Source organism: Bos javanicus, chromosome X (assembly GCF_032452875.1).
Source record: "Bos javanicus breed banteng chromosome X, ARS-OSU_banteng_1.0, whole genome shotgun sequence".
Taxonomy (NCBI): domain Eukaryota; kingdom Metazoa; phylum Chordata; class Mammalia; order Artiodactyla; family Bovidae; genus Bos; species Bos javanicus.
The window spans coordinates 79,650,179-79,670,297 of NC_083897.1; positions in this window are offsets into that span (position 1 = coordinate 79,650,179).

Genomic DNA, 20,119 nt, shown 5'->3' on the forward strand with positions numbered 1-20,119 from the left:
CAAAGGCTAACTGAGTTTTGCCAAGAGAATGCACTGGTCATAGCAAACACCCTCTTCCAACAGCACAAGAGAAGACTCTACACATGGACATAACCAGATGGTCAATACTGAAATCAGATTGATTCTGAATTCAGTATCAGATTGGTACTGAATCAGATCTATATTTTTTGCATCTGAAGATGAAGAAGCTCTCTACAGTCAGCAAAAACAAGACCAGGAGCTGACTGGAGCAGAGATCATGAACTCCTTATTACCAAATTCAGACTTATATTGAAGAAAGTAGGGAAAACCACTAGACCATTCAGGTATGACTTAAATCAAATCCCTTATTTTTATACAGTGGAAGTGACAAATAGATTCGAGGGATTAGATATGATAGAGTGCCTGAAGAACTATGGATGGAGGTTTGTGACATTGTACAAGAGGCAGTGATCAAAACCATCCCAAAGGAAAAGGAATGCAAAAAGGCAAATTGTTGTCTGAGGAGGCCTTACAAGTAGCTGGGAAAAGAAGAGAAGTGAAAGGCAGAGGAGAAAAGGAAAGATGTATCAATCTGAATGCAGAGTTCCAAAGAATAGCAAAGAAAGATACGAAAGTCTTCCCATGTGATCAATGCAAAGACATAGAGGAAAACAATAGAATGGGAAAGACTAGGGATCTCTTCAAGAAAATTAGAGATACCAAGGGAACATTTCGTGCAAAGATGGGCACATTGAAGGACAGAAACCATATGGACCTAACAGAAACACAAGATATTAAGAAGAGGTGTCAAGAATACACAGAAGAACTGTACAAAAAAGATCTTCATGACCCAGATAACCATGATGGTGTGATCAGACATCCTGGAGTGCAAAGTCAAGTGGGTCTTAGTAAGCATCACCATGACCAAAGCTAGTGGAGGTGATGGAATTGCATCTGAGCTATTTCAAATCCTAAAAGATGATGCTATGAAAGTGCTTCATTCAATATGCCAGCAAATTTGGAAAACTCAGCTGTGACCACAGGACTGGAAAAGTTCAGCTTTAATTCCAATCCCAAAGAAGGGCAATGCCAAGGAATGTTCAAGCATTACACAGATATCAATGTTAGTCCAAAAAGCACTAGAAAAACCCAAATTATAAAATATTTTATCTTAATTATAGTGAAATATTCTTTTAAAAACTACTAAGAAATAAATGAAACACATATTAAAATAATGCTGTGTTCAAGTGAGACTTATACCAGGAATGCAAGAGTGGCTCAACATATGAAAATCAGTCATTGTAATATATATCATTAATAGACTAAAGGGGAAAGCCACAAGGTCATTTCAATATATGTGAAAAAAGCATTCAATTTGACAGAATCTAACACCCCTCTGCTGTTCTCTGGTGGTTCAGATGGTAAAGAATCCGCCTGCAATGTTGGAGACCTGAGTTTGATCCCTGGGTTGGGAAGATTTCCTGGAGGAAGGCATGGCCACTAACTCCAGTACTCTTGCCTGGAGAATTCCATGGACAGAGGAGCCTGGCGGGCTACACAGGCTACACAGTCCATAGGATCACATAAAGTTAGACACGACTGATGTGACTAAGCAGCAGCAGCAACACCCTTCCATGATAAGACAAACATTCAGCAAAATGAAAACTACAGGGAAATTCCTCATGATGATAAAGGACATTTATGAAAAACTACCAGCTAATACTGGTCTTCCCTAGTGGCTCAGTGTTAAAGAACCTGACTGCCAATTCAGGAGATGCAGGTTCAATCCCTATGTCAGGAAGATCCCCTGAGGAGGGCATTGTAATCCACTTCAGTATTCTTGCCTGGAGAAATCCCATGACAGAGGAGCCTGGTGAGCCATGGTCCATATGGTCTCAAAGACTTGAAAACGACTGAATCAACTTAGCATACACGCAAATTGGAACAGGACCAATAAAATTATCTCCATTTGCTGATGACATTTTTCTACATATAGAAAGTCCTAAGTAATCCACCAAAATTATTAGAGCTAATATACAAAGTCAGAAAATTTCAGGATACAAAATCAACACAAAAATAATTTGTATTCTATATATCAGTAATAAATAATATGAGAACAAATTAAGAAAACAATTCCATTTACAACAGAATTAAAACTAAATATTTACCAATAAATTTAAGTAAGGAAGTATAAGACTTATACACTGAAAACTGCAACACATTGCTGAAAGAAAATTTTAAAGTCCTAAACAAATGAAAAAAAAAACTTTATTTATGGATTTGAAGACTTATTAAGATGGAAATACTCTTAAAGAGATCTACAGAGTCAATACAATTCTTATCAAAATATTGGTGGACTTTTTTTCAGAAATGGAAAAATATCACAACATTCATGTGGTTGTAAAACACTGTTAATGAATTGAATGTCACTCAATTTTATACTTTAAAATGGTTAATATGTGATTTTTACCTCAAAAAAATAAAAGAAACATTATAAACTTAGGAAACATGATCAAAATGACAACACACTTTTCATTAGTAACTAAAAACAGAAAACTGAAGACATTATTGTTGTTTTTCAGTTGCTAAGTCCTGTCCAACCCTCTGTGACCTCAGGAACTGCAGCATGCCAGACTTCTCTGTCCTTCACCATCTTCTGGAGTTTGCTCAAACTCATGTCCATTGAGTCAGAGATGTTATCTAACTGTCTCATCCTCTGCTGCACCCTTCTCCTCTTGCCCTTAATTTTTCCCAGCAACAGGGTCTTTTCTGAGTCAGTTCTTTGCATCAGGTGACCAAAGTACTGGAGCTTCAGCTTCAGCATCAGTCCTTCCAATGAATATTCAGGACTGACTCGTTTGTTATCTTTGCTGTTCAAGGGACTTTCAAGAGTCTTCTCCAGTACACAATTTGAAAGCATTCATTCTTCAGCACCCAACCTTTTTTATGGTCCAACTCTCACATCCATACATGACTACTGGAAAAGCCATAGCTTTGACTGTATGGACCTTTGTCAGCAAAGTGATGTCTCTCTTTTGATATGCTGTCTAGGTTTATCATAGCTTTTCTTTCAAGGAACAAGCATCTTTTAATTTTGTGGCTGCTGTCATGATCCACAGTGATTTTGGAGCTCAAGAAAATAAAATATGTCAGTGTTTCCACTTTTTCCCCATCTATTTACCAAAAGAGACCAAATGCCATGATCTTCGTTTTTTGAATGTTGAATTTTAAGCCAGCTTTTTACTCTCCTCTTTCATGCTCATCAATAGAAACAATTTATATGATTTCAAGCCTTCTAAATATATTGAAGCCTACTTCATGGCTTATTACATGAGTCTATCAAAAAGAATATTTAATGTATATTTGAGATACACATGCATTCTAGTGTTCTTGGGTAGTGTTATATGAATGTTGTTAGGTCTAGTTTATGTATAGTTTTTTCACATCTTTTAATACTTTCTTAATCTTCCTGGTTCTATCATTGTTGAAACTGGAATATTGAAGTTTCCAACTCTTAATATTAAAAATATTCTGTTAGATTTTTCTTTGTGTATTTTGCCACTCTAGTGATAAGTGCATATGTTTAGAGTTGTTTTATCTTTGTGATGGATTTCCTTTTTGTCCTTATAGAACATGTGTCTTTCCCTCTAGTAAAATTTTTTGTCTTAATGTCTGTTTTATCTGATCCTATTGTCATGCCATCTAGTAGCTTTCGGATACTGATTGCATAGTATCTTTGCAAATAGGTTTATCCTTTTTATCTCCTTAATTTTATCCAATTTATGTCTTTGTAAAGTGCTTTTCTTATAGTGATTACTTAGATGTACAATTTTTTTTTTTACCTACTCATCCCATATCTTCCTTTCAACTGGAGTTTTTAATCCATTCACATATAATTACAGTTAAACTAGGGTTTACATCTAACATTTTTCTTTTTTTTCAACTCTTAGCTTAGGTAATATTTTATTTTATAATATTTTATACCAGAACAATTTTTTTTTTTTTAGAAAAGAGGAATTAAAGAAGTTGGAGTTTACACAGACATAGAAAACAACTTACAGGGAAAGGGGTGAAGGGGAGGGGCGACTTAAGAGCTTGGAATGAATAGATACACAGTACTATATATAAAATAGATAAACTGTAAGTTCTACTGTATAGCACAAGGAACTATATTCAGTATCTTCTAATAAACCGTAATGGAAAACAAAATGGAAAAAGATATATCTGAATCACTTTGCTATATAACAGAAACCAACAAAACATTGTAAATAAACTATAACTCAATTTTTTAAAGTAGGTTGGAGTTTTGTTCAAATTATTTATTTAGAACAAGTTCCGTGAATAATATTGCCAAATCCAAAGATATGCAATTAATGAAAATTTTGCCTTGAAGCCCTTCAAGAAAGCTTTGCTGATTTATCTTTTTAAATAATGTATGACATTCAGTTCAGTCCAGTTCAGTCACTCAGTCGTGTCTGACTCTTTGTGACCCCATGAATCACAGCACGCCAGGCCTCCCTGTCCATCACCAACTCCCGGAGTTCACTCAGACTCATGTCCATCGAGTCAGTGATGCCATCCAGCCATCTCATCCTCTGTTGTCCCCTTCTCGTCCTGCCCCCAATCCCTCCCAGCATCAGAGTCTTTTCCAATGAGTCAACTCTTCGCATGAGGTGGCCAAAGTACTGGAGTTTCAGCTTTAGCACCATTCCTTCCAAAGAAATCCCAGGGCTGATCTCCTTCAGAATGGACTGGTTGGATCTCCTTGCAGTCCAAGTGACTCTCAAGAGCCTTCTCCAACACCACAGTTCAAAAGCATCAATTCTTCAGTGCTCAGCCTTCTTCACAGTCCAACTCTCACATCCATACATGACCACAGGAAAAACCATAGCCTTGACTAGATGGACCTTTGTTGGCAAAGTAATGCCCTTGCTTTTCAATAGGCTATCTAGGTTGATCATAACTTTTCTTCCAAGGAGTAAGCGTCTTTTAATTTCATGGCTGCAGTCACCATCTGCAGTGATTTTGGAGCTCAGAAAAATAAAGTCTGACACTGTTTCCACTGTTTCCCCATCTATTTCCCATGAAGTGATGGGACCAGATGCCATGATCTTGGTTTTCTGAATGTTGAGTTTTAAGCCAACTTTTTCACTCTCCTCTTTCACCTTCATCAAGAGGCTTTTTAGTTCCTCTTCACTTTCTTCCATAAGAGTGGTGTCATCTGCATACCTGAGGTTATTGATATTTCTCCAGGCAATCTTGATTCCAGCTTGTGCTTCTTCCAGTCCAGCATTTCTCATGATGTACTCTGCATATAAGTTAAATAAGCAGGGTGACAATATACAGCCTTGACAAGCTCCTTTTCCTATTTGGAACCAGTCTGCTGTTCCATGTCCAGTTCTAACTGTTGCTTCCTGACCTACATATAGGTTTCTCAAGAGGCAGGTCAGGTGGTCTGGTATTCCCATCTCTTTCGGAATTTTCCACAGTTTATTGTGATCCACACAGTCAAAGGCTTTGGCATAGTCAATAAAGCAGAAATAGATGTTTTTCTGGAACTCTCTTGCTTTTTCCATGATCCAGAGGATGTTGGCAATTTAGTCTCTGGTTCCTCTGCCTTTTCTAAAACCAGCTTGAACATCTGGAAGTTCATGGTTCATGTATTGCTGAAGCCTGGCTTGGAGAATTTTGAGCATTACTTTACTAGCGTGTGAGATGAGTACAATTGTGCGGAAGTTTGAGCATTCTTTGGCATTGCCTTTCTTTGGGATTGGAATGAAAACTGACCTTTTCCAGTCCTGTAGCCACTGCTGAGTTTTCCAAGTTTGCTGGCATATTGAGTGCAGCAGTTTCACAGCATCATCTTTCAGGATTTGAAATAGCTCACCTGGAATTCCTTCACCTCCACTAGCTTTGTTCATAGTGATGCTTTCCAAGGCCCACTTGACCTCACATTCCAGGATATCTGGCTCTAGGTGAGTGATCACACCATCGTGATTATTATGTCTACACTAGTTACTATCATTCTTAGGTTTGCCAATTTAACAGGCAAATATTTGTAGAATAATGTTATCCGCAAACGGAGATAATTTTACTGGTCTTGTTCCAATTTGCATACATGCTAAGTTGCTTTAGTCATGTCTGACTCTTTGAGACCCCATGGTAGCCTGTCAGGCTCCTCTGTCTGTGGGATTCTCCAAGCAAAAATACTAGAGTGGGTTGCCATTCCCTTCTCCAGGGTCCTAACCCAGGAATCAAACCTGGGTATCTTGCATTAAAGGCAGATTCTTTACCATCTGAGCCACCAGGAAAGCCATGTGTGTGTGTGTGTGTGTGTGTGTGTGTGTGCGTGTGTGTGTGTGTGTCACTCAGTCAGGTCTGACTCTTTGTGACCACATGGACTATAGTCTTCCAGACTCCTCTGTCCATGGGATTTTCTAAGCAGGAATACTGGAGTGGGCTGCCATTTCCTTCTTCAGAGGATCTTCCCAACCCAGGGATAGAACCCAGGTTTCCTGCACTGAAGGCAGATTCTTTATCATGTGAGCCACCAGGTAAGTCTATGTGTTGTTCAGTCATCCACTTTGCAACCCCATGAACTACAACACACCAGGCCTCCCTGTCCCTCACCATCTCCCAAAGTTTGCCCAATTTTATGCCCATTGCATTGGTGAAGCCATCCAGCCATCTCATCCTCTGATGCTCCCTTCTTCTGCCCTCAATCTTTCCCAACATGAGGTACTTTTCCCATATTGTCTTAATGACTATATCTTTGTAGTATAGTCTAAAGTCAGGATGATTGACTCCTCCAGCTCTGCTCAAAAAACAAAAACAAAAAAAAAAAATTTAAATGAAAAAAAAGTGAACCAGAAAAAAAAAAAGTAAAAGAGTAACAAAATGTATACCATGTAAATATTAATTTTCAAAAAGCAGCACTTATATTGATATCAAAATATGGACTTTTAGAGCTAAGAAAATTACTAAAGACAAAGGACTATGGTTCATTAAGAAGACGTAAAATGTGTAATACTTCAAATAGCAAAGCATCAAAATACAAGAAGCTTAATCTAATAGAGATGAAAGAATAAATAAACAAGCTTCTTAATTTTTTTAAAAATTCCATGTGTTTAATTTGTCATGATGACTTTCTCACTGATCAACTAGTACAATACAAATTACATATAAATTTGGCAAAAACATACCTGGTAACATTATTTTTAAAAAAGCCTATCAAAATTTTTTTCCTATGATATTTTGTATACTCTTGATCCTTATAATGACCCTTTCATACACAATACACTATTGTTTAATTTTACAGATAGAAAAGGTTATGTTTCAGAAAGCACTTGTCCAGTATCCCAATGAGTGGTGGAAACAGATATATGAGAAATTTCTTTAAGATATCAAAAAAGAAAAAGAAAAAACAATAAAAGTAGAACAAATAATTTCACAATTTGTATGGAAATACAAAAAATACAAAAAACCTCGAATAGCCAAAGCTATCTTGAGAAAGAAAAATGGAACTGGAGGAATCAACCTGCCTGACTTCAGGCTCTACTACAAAGCCACAGTTATCAAGACAGTATGGTACTGGCACAAAGACAGAAATATAGATCAATGGAACAAAATAGAAAGCCCAGAGATAAATCCACGCACATATGGACACCTTATCTTTGACAAAGGAGGCAAGAATATACAATGGATTAAAGACAATCCCTTTAACAAGTGGTGCTGGGAAATCTGGTCAACCACTTGTAAAAGAATGAAACTAGAACACTTTCTAACACCATACACAAAAATAAACTCAAAATGGATTAAAGATCTCAACATAAGACCAGAAACTATAAGACTCCTAGAGGAGAACATAGGCAAAACACTCTCTGACATACATCACAGCAGGATCCTCTATGACCCACCTCCCAGAATATTGGAAATAAAAGCAAAAATAAACAAATGGGACCTAATTAAACTTTAAAGCTTCTGCACATCAAAGGAAACTATCAGCAAGGTGAAAAGGCAGCCTTCAGAATGGGAGAAAATGATAGCAAATGAAGCAACTGACAAACAACTAATCTCAAAAATATACAAGCAACTCCTACAGCTCAACTCCAGAAAAATAAACGACCCAATCAAAAAATGGGCCAAAGAACTAAATAGACATTTCTCCAAAGAAGACATACAGATGGCTAACAAACACATGAAAAGATGCTCAACATCATTCATTATCAGAGAAATGCAAATCAAAACCTCTATGAGGTACCATTTCACACCAGTCAGAATGGCTGCAATCCAAAAGTCTACAAGCAATAAATGCTGGAGAGGGTGTGGAGAAAAGGGAACCCTCTTACACTGTTGGTGGGAATGCAAACTAGTACAGCCACTATGGAGAACAGTGTGGAGATTTCTTAAAAAACTGGAAATAGAACTGCCTTATGATCCAGCAATCCCATTGTAGCACTGTTTATAATAGCCAGGACATGGAAGCAACCTAGATGTCCATCAGCAGATGAATGGATAAGAAAGCTGTGGTACATATACACAATGGAGTACTACTTCGCCATTAAAAAGAATACATTTGAATCAGTTCTAATGAGGTGGATGAAACTGGAGCCTATTATACAGAGTGAAGTAAGCCAGAAAGAAAAACACCAATACAGTATAATAACGCATATATATGGAATTTAGAAAGATGCTAACAATAACCCTGTGTACGAGACAGCAAAAGAGACACTGATGTATAGAACAGTCTTATGGACTCTGTTGCAGAGGGAGAGGGTGGGAAGATTTGGGAGAATGGCATTGAAACATGTATAATATCATGTATGAAACGAGTCACCAGTCCAGGTTCAATGCACGATACTGGATGCTTGGGGCTAGTGCACTGGGACGACCCAGAGGGATGGTATGGGGCGGGAGGAGGGTTCAGGATGGGGAACATATGTATACCTGTGGCGGATTCATTTTGATATTTGGCAAAACTAATACAATTTGTAAAGTTTAAAAATAAAATAAAATTTAAAAAAAAAACAATAAAAGTATCTACCTTTTTATCCTATAGTTGCTAAAACAGGTATATTTATTCATATGAAAACACAGTTATGCAAAAGAAATTAATTGTGAATATCTCTTATGGAATCATTAGTGAGTGTTCTTTTTTTGCTGTATTTCTGAATTTTTAAATGGTCTTTTATTTCTAGTGTAATATGTAAAATAAAAAAATTAAAAGCAAGTAAAACAAGCTATCATTTTAAGACAATCCAATTTATAATTTTTAAAAACAATTTTAGTACTAAGTGATGTTATTTGTTTAGGGAAATGAGTCTCTTGGTGTTGATAGCAGTATATATTACTAAAATAATAAAAGATTACAACTGAACATTGTAATAAAAAATCATCAAGATGTTAAGGTAAACAGCAACTGTTTCTAATGTTAATATTTTAATTTTTCTTTACTTAGAATATATTTTGCCATTTATCTTGATATTTTACAATGTCAACTTAAAATGCAAATATAACAGCAATTTATTTATTCAGCTCAAATGTGGAATCAGCAGAATCCATATTTCATAGCTTAAAATAGCTTCAAGATATTTTAACCTATGAATTCTTCTGACAATGTATACCAAATTAATATTCTTTAAGATGAAGATTGCCTTATGTTCTTAGCAGCCTTGATTTTTTAAAATTAATTAAAAAATTAATAGGGTGTATGTAGTAGAACTGTTGTAGATTTACAGAAAATTTTAACAGATAAAACAGAGCATTCCCATAAAATCTGGTCTTTCTATACACAGAAGTTTTCTTTATTACCTTGTTGAACCAATACTGACATATTAGCATTAACAAAGATCAGTTTGTTAATTTTGTTGTGATGTTCTATTGGTTTTGGCATATGCATTGCATTATGTATCCATCATTAAAGTCTCATAGGGAATATTTTCACCAAAAATATTCTGTACTTTACTTATCCATTCCTCACTCCCTCCCATAGAAGTTCTGGCAAGCAGTGTCTCTACTGTTCAGCTTTTTCTGGAATGTCATACTTTTGAAATATTATAGTATGTAGGCTTTTTAGACTGGTTGATTTTATACTTAATTCATTTAAGTATCTTCCATGTGTTTTACTGGTATATTAGCTCATTTCTTTTTCACACTGAAAAACATTCCATGCATGGTATGAAAGTTTATCCATTTACCTATTGAATGATATCTTGGTTGTTACTAGATTTTGGAAATTATGAATAATGCCACTACACAAATTCACATACAAGGTTTTGTGTTGACAGGTTTTCAACTCATTCGTGTAAATAATTAGGAACACGGTTTCTGGATTGTATACTAAGCTTATGTTTCAGTTCAGTTCAGTCACTCAATCATGTCTGACTCTTTGTGACTCCCTGGACTGCAGCATGCTAGGCTTCCCTGTCCATCACCAACTCCCAGAGCTTGCTCAAACTCATGTCCATTAAGTTGGTGATGCCATCCAACCATCTATCCTCTGTCGTCCCCTTCTCCTCCTTCCTTAAATCTTTCTCAGCATCAGGGTTTTTTCCAATGAGTCAGTTCTTCCCATCATGTGGCCACAGTATTGGAGCTTCAGCTTCAACTTCAGTCCTTCCAATGAATATTCAGGACTGATTTCCTTTAGGATTGACTGGTTCAATCTCCTTGCAGTCCAAGGGACTCTCAAGAATCTTCTCCAACACCACAGTTCAAAAGCATCAATTCTTCGGTGCTTAGCTTTCTTTATAGTCCAACTCTCACATCCATACATGACTACTGGAAACACCATAGCTTTGACTATACGGATCTTTGTTGGTAAAGTAATGTCTCTGCTTTTTAATATGCTTTCTAGGTTTGTCATAGCTTTTCTTCCAAGGAGCAAGCGTCTTTTAATTTCATGGCTGCAGCAGTCACCATCCACAGTGATTTTGGAGCCCAAGAACACAGTCTGTCACTTTGTCCATTGCTTCCCCATCTATTTACCATGAAGTGATGGGACCGGATGCCATGATCTTAGTTTTTTGAATGCTGAGTTTTAAGCCAACTTTTTCACTCTCTTCTTTCACTTTCATCAAAAGGCTCTTTAGTTCCTCTTCACTTTCTGGCATAAGGGTGGTGTCATCTGCATATCTGAGGTTATTGATTTTTCTCCCTATATTTAGTTTTGTACAAAACTGCCAAATATTCTTGCAAAGTGGCTGTTACATTTTGTATTACCAGCAGCTATGATGGCAGCATCTGTTTCTCTTCATCACTGTCACTATTTGGTATTATGTTTCAATTTGCAATTCCCTAATGACCTCAGATATGCAGATGACACCACCCTTATGGCAGAAAGTGAAGAGGAACTCAAAAGCCTCTTGATGAAGGTGAAAGAGGAGAGTGAAAAAGTTGGCTTAAAGCTCAACATTCAGAAAACTAAGATCATGGCATCTGGTCCCATCACTTCATGGCAAATAGATGGGGAAACAGTGGAAACAGTGTCAGACTTTATTTTGGGGGGCCCCAAAATTACTGAAGATGGTGATTGCAGCCATGAAATTAAAAGTTGCTTACTCCTTGGAAGAAAAGTTATGACCAACCTAGATAGCATTTTTGAAAAGCAGAGACATTACTTTGCCAACAAAGGCCCATCTAGTCAAGGCTATGGTTTTTCCAGTGGTCACGTATGGATGCAAGAGTTGAACTGTGAAGAAAGCTGAGCACCGAAGAATTGATGCTTTTGAACTGTAGTGTTGGAGAAGACGTTTGAGAGTCCCTTGGACTGCAAGGACGTCCAACCAGTCCATTCTGAAGGAGATCAGAGGATGAGATGGCTGGATGGCATCACTGACTCGATGGACGTGAGTCTGAGTGAACTCCGGGAGTTGGTGATGGACAGGGAGGCCTGGCGTGCTGTGATTCATGGGGTCGCAAAGAGTCGGACACGACTGAGCAACTGAACTGAACTGAACTGAATGCCCTGTGATGCCAAATATCTTCTCATGCGCTTTTTTGCTGCTGTGTGTGCTCAGTTGTGTCCGATAACCCCACAGACTGCAGCCTGCCAGTCTCCTCTGTCCATGGGATTTTCCCAGCAAGAATACTGGAATGGGCTACCATCTCCTTCTCCAGGTGCTTATGGTTATCTGTGTACATTAGATGAGGTTTCTGTTCAAATATTTTGTCCATTTTTAAGTTGGAATATTTGCTTTCTTATTGTTCCATTTCACAAGTTCTTTGAATATTTTGGATACAAATCTCTTACCAGACATGTGTTTTGCAAGTATTTTCTCCTAGATTCTGGCTTGCCTTTCCATTCTCTTAATAGTGACCTTCACAGACGAAAAGTTTAAAATTTTTATTTTATTTGTATTTGTATTTTCCTAGCATTCAGTTCAGTTCAGTGCAGTCGCTCAGTCATGTCTGACTCTTTGTGATACCATCAACTGCAGCACGCCAGGCCTCCCTGTCCATCACCAACTCCCAGAGCTTGTTCAAACTCATGTCCATTGAGTCAGTGATCCCATCCAACCATCTCATCCTCTGTCATCCCCTTCTCCTCCTGCCTTCAATCTTTCCCAGCATCAGGGTCTTTTCAAATGAGTCAGCTCTTTGCATTAGGTGGCTAAAATATTGGAATTTCAGCTTCAGTATCAGTCCTTCCAATGAATATTCAGGACTGATCTCCTTTAGGATGGACTGGTTGGATCTCCTTGCAGTCCAAGGGACTCTCAAGAGTCTTCTCCAACACCATGGTTCAAAAGCATCGATTCTTCGGTGCTCAGCTTTCTTTATGGTCCAACTCTCACATCCATACCTGACTACTGGAAAAACCATAGCCTTGACTACATGACCATTGAGGTATAACTGACAAATAAAATAGTAAACATGTAAAGTTTAATATACATAGTGAAATTACCACAACCTAATTAATTAACTCATCCATTACCTTACGTAAGTACCCTTTTTGTATGCCAAAAAATGATTAAGATCTACTCTTTGAGAAAATTTCAAACGTACAATAAAATATTATTAACTATATTCACTGTGCTGTACATTATATCCCCAGAACATATTCACATTATAAGTGAAATTTTGTACCCTTTAGCCAATATTTCCCCATTTCTCCCAAGTCCCACTCCTCATTCACTACCATTCTACTTTGTTTCAATTAGCTTGTCCTTTTTTTAAAAAAAGGATTCCACATAAAAGTGAGATCATACATATTTGTCTTTCCCTGCTTGGCTTATTTCATTTAGCCTAGTGTCCTTCAGATTCATCAATGTTGTTTCAAATGTCAGGATTTCTTTCTTTTATGGTTCAAAAATATTCCATTGTTTGTGTGTATGTGTGTATCACATATTCTTAATCTATTCATCCATTGACAGACATTGGTTATGTTCTGTTTGGGTTATTGAGAATGATGCTGAAATAAACAAGGGAATGTAGGTGTCTCTGAGAAACTAATTTTGTCTTTGGATTTACAGGTATATCTTGTTTTATTGCATGTCATTTTATTGCTTCAAAGATATTGTGTATTTGACGAGAAACCAAATGGAGCAATAGGAGGATGGAAGTTCACCTCCTTCCACCCATAAACACATTAAAAATGCATGTACATGTGGAACTGTTCTCACTGAAAAGTAACATCCACTTCAAATCACCCACCAAAGGCATTGGGCACACATAGTCAGTATAGGGACATTCTCATATAAGAACATCTGCTCAAGACCACAATAGGTAAGTGTTTCACCTAAATTCATAGAGGCAGATAAAGTTCAGTAAAATGAAAAGGCAGAGGAACTACTCTCAATTGAAAGAGCAAGAGAAAAACCCTGAAAAAAATAATGAAACAGAGATAAACAATTTACCTGATAAAGAACATTGATGATAAAAATTTTAACTGAATTAGGGCAAAGAATTAATATTAATATAAACACAAGTCACTTTAACAAGGAACTAGAAAATATTAAAAAGACCCAACCAAAAATAGATAATTTCATATCTGACATTTTTTAAAATGACTCTAATAGAAATAAATAGCAGACTAAGCAACATAGAAGATAGAATGTTGAGAATCACCTAATCAGAACAGCAGAAATAAAAACATATTTTAAAATAACTAAATTAACATTAAATATAGCAGAATTCACATTATAGGGGTTCTAGAAGACGAAGAAAGAGAAGGGGACAAGAATGTATTTGAAGAAATTATAACTGAAAATTTCCCAAACCTGAAGAAGGAAATAGATATCTAGGTACTTGAAGCACAAAAGGTCTCATACAAGATGAGCCCCCCAAAAAAAACCCACATCAAGATACATAATAATTAAAATGGCAAAAGTTAGAGATAGATAGTTTGAAAAGCAGCAAGGGAAATACCAAAAGTTATATATAAGGGAACCCCCATAAAGCTATCAGCTAATTTCTCTGCAGAAACTTTGCAGGCAAGAATGGAGTAGAATGATATATAAAAAGTGCTAAATGGGAAAACCTGAAACCTAGAATACTCTACCTAGCAAGATTATAATTTAGAATACAAGAAGAGATAAAGAACTTCTCAGAAAAGCAAAAACTAAAAGAATTCATCAATATTTGTTTTTGGTCAGTCGCTAAGTTGTGGGTGACTCTTTGTGACCCCATGGACTATAGCAGGCCAGGTTCTTCTGTCCTCCACTATCTCCTGGAATTTGCTCAAATTCATGTCCATTGAGTCAGTGATGCTACCTAACCATCTCTTCTGCTGCTGCCCCCTTCTCCCTTCGCCTTCAGTCTTTCCCAACATCAGGGTCTTTTCCAATGAGTCAGCTTTTTGCATTAGATGGCCAAAGTATTTGAGCTTAAGCTTCATCAACAGTCCTTCCAATGAATATTAAGGGTTAATTTCCTTTAGGATTGACTAATTTGATCTCCCTATAGTCCAAGGGACTCTCAAGAGTCTTCTACAGCAAAGCTTACCTTAAAAGAAATGTTGAAGGATCTTCTCTAAATGGAAAAAAATAAGAATCTATAGGAAAAAGAAAATTGCACTAGGAAAGGCAGATATACAGTAAGGCTTAAAGATTACTTAAATGAGAGAGTGTGTAGATTAAAAGACAAAAAAGTAAAAGCAAGTAAAACTACAAGGAACAGTTAAGGGATAATATAAAATATGACTTTAAAACCACAGAGTGTGGGGGAGAGGAGAAAATGTAGATCTTTCAGAATATATTTGAACTTAAATGACTGCTAGTTTAAAACAAGTAGGTATAATTATAGGTCAACATATATGAACCCTATGATAATCACAAATCAAAAACAAATAAGAGAACTATAAAAACCAAAAAGAAAGAAATCCAAACATAATACTACTAAAGAAAATCATCAAGCTACAATAGAAGAGACAAAAAGAAGAAAATAAACAGAAAACTGTAAAAACAACTGGAAAAAAGTAATAAAATGGTAATAAGTACACTTGGTTGGTGGTTTAGCAGCTAAGTTGTGTCCAACTCTTGCAACCCCATTGACTGTAGCCCTCCAGGCTCCTTTGTCCATGGGATTCTCCAGGCAAGAATACATGAGTGAGTTGCCATTTCCTTCTCCAGGGGATATTCCCAAATGAGGGATCAAACCCCAGTCTCCTGAATTGGCAGGCTGATTCTTTACCGACTGAGCTATCAGGGAAGCCCTAATAAGTACATGCCTATCAACAATTGCTTTAAATGTCAATGGACTAAATGCTCTGACCAAAAGACATAAAGTGGCTGATGATTAAAAAACAAGACCTTTCAATATGCTACCTACAAAAGACTCACTTCAGGCCTAAAGACATGATTGAAAACGAAGGGATGGGAAAAGATATTTCATGTAAATGGGAATGTCAAGAAATCAGGGGTAACAATACTCATATCAGACAAAATAGACTTTAAAACAAAGGCTACAACAAGAGACAAAGAAGGGAAATACATAATACTTCAATTTTTTTTTTAAATGGTTTTTTTAATTGAAGATTTTGTAGCAACCCTGTACTGAGCAAGTCTACCAACACTATTTTTCCAAGAACATTTGCTCACTTCATATCTCTGTCACATTTTTGTGATTCTTACAATATTTCAAACGTTTTCATTTTTATTATATTGATTATGGGTGATATGTGATCAGGGACTTATAATGTTACTATTGCAAGAAGACTGATACTAGCTGAAGGCTCAGATGATGTTCTTTATATCTGTGAGTGTGTTTCCTTTTGTTGTTGCTATTATGTTCATTCTTTTGTTTTATTTTTAGATTTTACACATAAGCAATAACCAAGAATTGTTTTTCTCTGTCTCACATATTTCACTACATGTCCATCTATATTGTTGCAAATGGCAAATTGTTATTCTTTTTGTGGCTGAGTAATATTACAGTAAATATACTACATTTTCTTTATCCATTCATTTGTTGGTGGAATCTTGGGTTGCTACCATATCTTGACTATTGTAAATAACATTACTATGAGCATTGGAGTACATGTATCTTTTCTTGAATTTGTGTTTTTGTTTTCTTTGAATATATATCCAGGAATAGATATATTGCTGGATCATATGGTAGTTCTATTTTTCTTAGGAATCTGCATACTGATTTTCATAGTTTTTGCACCAATGTACATTCCTGCCAATGCTGTACAGGATTCCCTTTCCTCACATCCTCAGAACATTTGTTATTTGTGGTCTTTTTGATGATGGCCATTCTGAGATATGTGAGTTTAGGGTGGCTATCTTATTGTGGTTTTGATTTGCATTTCTCTGATGATTAATGATGTTGAACATCTTTTCATATGCTTGTTAGCCATCTATATATCTTCTTTGGAAAAATGTGTATTTAGGCCTTCTGTGCTTTATAAATTGTTTTGTTTAATATTGAGTTATATGAGCTGTTCATATAGTTTGGAAATTAACACCATTGTTCATACCATTTGTAAATACTTTTCTCCCATTACATAGTTTGTCTTCATTTTGTCAATGGTCTCGTTTGCTGTTCAGAAGCTTTTAAGTTTAATTAGGTTCTTTTAAAAATGTTTTCGTTTCCTTTGCCTTAGGAGACATATCAAAGGGATATTTCTATGACATGTCAAAGATTGTTCTGCCAATGTCCTCTTCTAGGAGTTTCATGGTTTATTGAAATTTAGGGCTTCAATCCATTTTGAATGCATTTTTGTATATGACATGAGTGTGTGTGTGTGTGTGTGTGTGTGCATGTGCATGTGCTTGTGCCCTCAGTCATGTCTGACTCTGTGCAACCTTTTAGACTGTAGCCCACCAGGCTCCTCTACCCATATGATTTTTCAGGCAAGAATAACTGGAGTGGGTTGCCAATCCCTTCTCCAGGGGATCTTCCCAACCCAAGGGTTGAGCCCACGTCTCCTACATTTCCTGCATTGGCAGGTGGATTCTTTACCATTGAACCATTAGGGAAGCTCTTTCTCCTATGAAAAAGAGTCCCAATTTATTCTTTTACTTGTACCTGTTCAGTTTTACCAGCACCTCTTATTGAAGAACTGTCTTTTCCTCATTGTATGTTCTTACTTCCTTTGTTGTAGATTAACTGATTATATATTCATGAGTTTATTTCTGACTTTTCTGCTCCATCAATAGATGAGTCTGTTTTTGTACTGGTACCATGTTGTTTTGATTACCATAGCTTTGTATTCTAGTCTGAGGCCAGGAAAGTTATCGTTTCAGCTTAGTTCTTTTTTATCGAGATTGCTTTGGCTATTCAGGTTTTTTGGGCCACACATAAATTTTAGGATTGTTTATTTCTGTAAAAAATATTATGGGTATTTTCATATGAACTGCATTAAATCTGTAGATTTCTTTGACCATTGTAACAATATTAATTCTTCCAATCCATGAACAAGTTACATAAGTCAATTAAATATCTCCACATGTCAGCAAATATTCAGCTACAAATGTGTTCCCTGTAGAGTTAAACTATCTGGGGAAACCCCAGAGAAAATATAAGCATAATGAAGGGACTAAGCTTAAGAAATTATAGCTCATTTATAATATAAAATATAAACTGAAAACAAAATTAGAGAATATTGAATAATTTGGAAATATAATATGAAAGACCAATTATAGTGAAATTATCCCATAGTGAAACAATACATATTACATTTTGAAGGTACTATTTATGTACATGTTTCACGTGCTTCAAAGTTTTTGTGTCAAGCGGTAGAATTAGGAGTGATTTTTACTTTTTCTTATCAATGAAACAAGGCTTCTATTATGTTTTATTTTTTGACTCAGCCAACAATTATTGAGGATCTTTTAGGCACTAGGTTCATGAAAAGTGCTGGGAACGCAAGACATGGACACTGTTAAAATCTATCTGCTTGTTAATCTCTCAGAAAGCAGAGATTTAGTGAGACTCAAATATTAAAATATGATTATGCAGAGAAGGCAATGGCACCCCACTCCAATACTCTTGCCTGGAAAATCACATGGACGGAGGAGCCTGGTAGGCTGCAGTCCATGGGGTCGCTAAGAGTCAGACACGACTGAGCGACTTCACTTTCACTTTTCACTTTCATGCATTGGAGGAGGAAATGGCAACCCACTCCAATGTTCTTGCCTGGAGAATCCCAGGGACGGCGGGGCCTGGTGGGCTGCGGTCTATGGGGTCGCACAGAGTCGGACATGACTGAAGCAACTTAGCAGCAGCAGCATGCTCATATATAAATTATTTAATATAACATATTTGGGCTTAAACCTCAGGGACGGCGGGGCCTGGTGGGCTGCGGTCTATGGGGTCGCACAGAGTCGGACATGACTGAAGCAACTTAGCAGCAGCAGCATGCTCATATATAAATTATTTAATATAACATATTTGGGCTTAAACCTCAACCAGTGCATTCATTGAATACTCAATGAGAGAGAGAATTTAACCCGAAGTCACAAAGTTTGCTCCCAGATGACCCAAGTGACTTCTGTTATCAACTTAGAATTATTAATAATTTTGTATTCTTTTTTAAAATTTATTTTTAAATGGAAGATAATTCTTTACAATATCATGTTAGTTTCTGCTGTACAACAGCATGAATCAGTCATAAGTATACATATATCCCCTCCCTCTAGAGCCTTCCTCCCACTCCCCATCCCACCCCTCTAGGTTGTCACAGAGTACCAAGCTAAGTTCCCTCTATTATACAGCAACTTCCCACTAACTGTCTATTTTACACATGGTAGTGTATATATGTCAGTACTACGCTCCCAATTCATCACACCCTCCCCTGACACTCCTGTGTCCACATATGTGTCCCTATTCCTGCCCTGCAAATAGGTTCATCAGTGGCCATTATCAAAAACTCTACAAACAATAAATGCTGGAGAGGATGTGGAGAAAAGGAAACCCTCTTGCACTGCTGGTGGGAATGTAAATTGATATAACCACTATGGAGATTCCTTAAAAAACTAAGAATAAAAATACCACATAAACCAGCAGTCCCACTACTGAGCCACCACTCTGAGAATACTGTAATTCAAAAAACACATGTACTCTGATGTTCATTGCAGCACTATTTATAGTATGCAGGACATGGAAGCAACCTAGATGTCCGTCAACAGATGAATGGATAAAGAAGTTGTGGTACATATATACAATGGACTATTACTCAGCCATAAAAAGGAACGAATTTGAGTCAGTTGAAGTGAGGTGTATGAACCTAGAGCCTGTTATACAGAGTTAAGTAAGTCAGAAAAAGGAAAACAAATACTATATATTAACACATATATACAGAATCTAAAAAATGATGCTGTATTATCTGTATAAAAATAAATGTTTAAAAAAAAAAAAAAAACTACAGCTACCCTGGTAAAATATTGGAAGAGTACAGAAATGATTGCAACAGCAAGTCCAGAAAATTGTCCAGATTGTCCAGGTCCTCTCACAATGTTGTACCTGATGAGGGTAAATTGATAACTATATTTGTGAATAGCCACTTAATAATGACCCCCCAAAAAATATTTCAAAACTTGAACACTTCAATTCTTCTTTTGGCAATGTTTGTTCAGGAAAAAAATCTAAAATGTAACCAAGTTTTGTGCACTATGCTCTAAGCAACTTAGATTTGAATAAGAAAACAAAAAACAAAGAAGCCATCCAGATGTTCAATGATGACGAACTAGTGAAAACAAATATGCCCATATCTATA